Genomic DNA, 4,091 nt, shown 5'->3' with positions numbered 1-4,091 from the left:
TCCTAGCCTTATCTTCAAGCGGGCCTTACCTTCCAGTGGGCACTCAAACTCAAATTTGTTGCACACTCCCAGTTTTTCCCTTTCCATTGTAACATGTGAAGGTGGGTGAATATATCGACATGTCTAAAGGGGATCACTTCACCACCATTTTACTATAGTATATATGATGATGCTAATAAAATGCAAAGAAATTTGTAATATTGGTTTTCTTCAACCTATGAGTCCTAATACAAACTAAGGTTTTGGTCCTTGCTGTAAAGATTTTGATATTAAGCACATTCCCTAAAGGCTCACAATGTGGCTTTGGAGGCACTGATGATGGCGGTGGTTTGATGTCCATGAAGGGATTCTTAGCATCAAGGTTCTGTTGAGTCATGTACACCAAAGCTCTCTCTTTTTGCCGATGCTCTCATTCTCTCAACCTCCTCAACTTAATTTTTGCGGATAACTTGCAAGCCTCCACCATCTCTGCACAGTGCAAAGCTTGCTTCAGTGATGTTTTCATGGTCTCCAGTGCTCCACCTAATCGAGCGCAAGGAAGATGTCTTTTGGTTTTCTAATTTCCTCCTCAAAAGCAAGCCCTCCTCCCCTTTTGCCTTGGAATGCTTGTGAAGGAAGGCCAAAATGGCCCCGCATATCTATTGTGATGGCTTCTTTTGTGATGCCCTCTTCTCCACATATACGACTTCTAGGTTTGCTTCAACTTGCTTCAAAGAGAGAGTTGTTCAATGCACTCTTTGGCCTTTGCATCTTTAGTGGAATTTAGCACATGCGCCTAAGATAGTTCCTCTTAAAAGGCTTGTTTCTCAACCTTCATCATCTCAATCTGTGCTTCAGCTTGCGTTACAAAGGGACTTGGAGATTTGTGCTAAAAATTTGGCATCTACCGTAGTAGTGCGACTGTGGATCATCGTGACATCTTCTTGCAGAGAACCGATAAGGGTCTTCCCTTTAACAACTTTTGCTTCAGCTTGTGTCAAAGCCAAATAGAGATCCTTTGCTTTAGACCTTGAGGCGTCTAGTTTCACCTTCACAATTTGAAGTTTTGAGTGGAGGGTGCTTCTGATTTTGCTTTCCTCTCTTTCAAGTGGGCCCTCAAATTCAAATTTTTTTGCATGCTCCCAATTTTCCTGTTGCCATTGTAAAGCTGAAGGTGCTCGCATATGTCGATACGTGTGAAGGGGATCATTTAGCCATTATACTATAATGTAGATAGAGATAGAGAGATAGAGATAGAGAAGTAGAGATAACTCATGAGTCTCCTCTCCATGATTCAATTGGGGATGTGAAAATTTGCTAGTTCTTGTAGTGATAGCCTTTTGTCTCCCCAACTGATTAGAAAGTTACCATTTAAAAAAAATAACCTTCCCTTTTTCATTAGCAGAAAGCAGAGGTATCACCACCAACCAATAAAAAAATGATTATTTTCAAAAAAAGGGGAAATTACCAAAGTACCCCTCTGATTTATGAGAATTCCCAAAATACCCCTCAAATTTCAAAAAATCCCAAAATACCCCCAATATTTTTTCATGAATGTCCAAAATGCCCTTCAATTTTTTCAAAATTCCCAAATACCTCCGGTCGTGAGATTAAATTTCTCTAAAGATAAAAAAGTTTGTAGCTATTCATAACAAGAGTGATTGTCTATCGATACAAGCTGCTAAAACTAGAATTTGAGTTGGTTATGTAGGCTTTGGAGATGAAACGCTTCATTATTTTTAGACATAATCGCCTTTTTTGGTGAGGTAATTTGTGATAAATTACATGCTAAGCACTCAAAAATGGATCTCAATTGTTAAAAAGGAATAAAGATTAGGGATTCTCGAATAATCCGACCAAATTAGATACAAGGCTATTTTGGGAATTTTTGAAATTTGATGGGTATTTTGGGAATTTCCACAAGTTAAAGGAATATTTTGGTAATTTTCCCTTTAAAAAATAACCTTTTCTTTTTAAAGGGGAGGTATCACTAAGGCCTCATCCCTTTGGGTCAGGGTGATGGCAGGCCATAAAAGCACATTTAGGCAAATGTCGAGACCACGATTCTCGAGAAAGAGGACCAGGCGCTCGGGCGAGAGAGAGAGAGAGAGAGAGAGTCTGCGAATGGGCTGTTTGCAGGGGAAGTTTTGGCAAGGATTGGAAAGAGGAAGGGCAGTGGAAGGTGCCGCCTCTTTACCATCATCATCATCATGATCGTGAGATGGTGGGCCTGGTACCTTCTGTCACTGACACATTTCTGGTTTTATGAGCCGAAACGCTTCGTGCAAGCACTGATCAGAAATTTGCTTGCAAGGCTGCCCAGCGCCAGCATATAAGGAGTAGGATCGTCGAAGAACTAGGGTTTCCTTGCGGCGAGAGTGTGGTGTCATGCTATCGCTTACATGCCTTAGCCTTATACAGAGTGCCGACAAGAATCTGTAGGTGTGTGTTGAGAGAGAGAGAGAGAGAGAGAGAGAGAGAGAGAGATAGAGAGTTGAGGGGAGGGACTTCAAACGTATCCTACCAGAATAGCCATTCTGCAATATCTGTGAGAAAAATTATGTAGCAGAAGTTATGGACTTGCTCCTTGTCACTATGCATGTAGCGGCCAGAATCGCCATTGTGCAATATCTGCGAGAAATTATGTACCAGAAATTATGGAGTTGCTCCTTGTCGCAATGCAGTATATGCATGCATGAAGATGTGTGGGTGTGCATATGCAGTAGTCTGTTCATACAATTTGTTGACATTTTGTGAAGGTAGTCGTCTCTTTGATGGGGAGTGTAAGCCCTGTACGTGAGCTAGGATGTCGAATGTTGTATGTGAATGTTAATTGCATTGTATGGTCACAGAGGAGTGGTTTTGTCTGGTGTATGTTGGTGTATATGAGGGCTGTCTCTAAGGTTGAAGTTTGAGAATCGTGACACATTATGGAGGGCCCATACACCCTTGGCCACTATAATAATGCAGCTGACTTATGGCAGAACTCTGTGTTTCAACCACGCTTTTTAATTTCTGTTTAGAATCAGATTGATGAGGTATAAGTTGCATTCTGGACAGTAAGGACTCATCGCTCGCGTTTTTTTAAGCCCTCCAAGTGTGGTGAAAGGTTATCTCTCCTTTTAAAAGTAGCCTTTTAATTGGTAGCTATGTGATACCAACATGCCTTCATGAAGCTATTTTACTTTTCTGCAAGAGAAATTCAATCTTCTTGCATGTTTCTGTATATGGATTTGTGTCATTCAAAGCTTGTCTATATTGAATCTCCATGATGAGGCAAAGCAAATTAGCCATAAATTTCCTTTGGTGAGAGAATATTTGGCACAAGATTTGAGTGTCCTTAACTTGGGACCTTTACCCTATCGCCAAGGTTGCAATTTACATGCTAGTCAACATCCGATTCTTGTCAATAAGATAGGACAGTATTAATCATTTGGGCATGTGGTTGTTGGATTAAAGCAAAGCTTTAATGTTGTCTGAAGTAGCAATGGGTTGCAATCTTAAAGCATTCTGAGCTTGCTATTACCCGTGCCAACGCTTACAACAGAGTTCTCATCAAATATGAACTCTTTTTTGCCTTCACCAAATAGGAGCTCGTTTGCCTTTGCTTCACTCTCCTAAGACTAATGGGGGTACATCTTCAAGTGCAAAAGGTTGTGAAGTCACTTCGCAATATGCAATGAAGCCTCTATTCCTAATTATGCGACAAGGTCTACGACAAGATCAGTCTGTAGGTTCCTTAAGTATTGGATGTAGCAGCATTGGGAATCTGGTTACAGTTTTTATGGGTAAGCTCAGTATATGCCGGAGAGTTACTGATTGTTCTAGTTTGAAGATGCACAGAGTGCATTTTAGGTGCTCAGTTGACACTCACTAGATTTACCTTTAGTATGTTATCCATTGATTAAGGCTGTTGGTAAAAAACCGGAATGTACTTGGCCAAAAACACAAAATTGGACTCATCTCAATTAATCATGGTAGTTGCCAACGAGTTCTACAAAACACCGAGTAAACTGAAAACCGAGCAAACCTACCCAAGTGAGCTATGCACACCGTGTGTGTGTGTGTGTCTCTGTGAGAGAGAGAGAGAGAGAGAGAGAGAGAGAGAGAGA

The 4,091-nt window shown here is 40.9% G+C and overlaps 1 long non-coding RNA gene across 1 annotated transcript; it reads left to right on the top strand.

Moving 5' to 3' along the window:
- Positions 1–2,074: 2,074 nt before the first annotated feature.
- On the top strand, positions 2,075–2,499 carry LOC147425217 (uncharacterized). Its single transcript, XR_015186427.1, has 2 exons — positions 2,075–2,212; positions 2,294–2,499. It is a non-coding gene; the product is annotated as an uncharacterized LOC147425217 (long non-coding RNA).
- Positions 2,500–4,091: the final 1,592 nt, after the last annotated feature.

Source organism: Adiantum capillus-veneris, chromosome 25 (assembly GCF_014529385.1).
Source record: "Adiantum capillus-veneris isolate H3 chromosome 25, ASM1452938v2, whole genome shotgun sequence".
NCBI classification, from domain to species: Eukaryota; Viridiplantae; Streptophyta; class Polypodiopsida; order Polypodiales; family Pteridaceae; genus Adiantum; species Adiantum capillus-veneris.
Note: the sequence above shows the minus strand (reverse complement) of the source record. Positions and strands in the feature narration are given on the sequence as shown.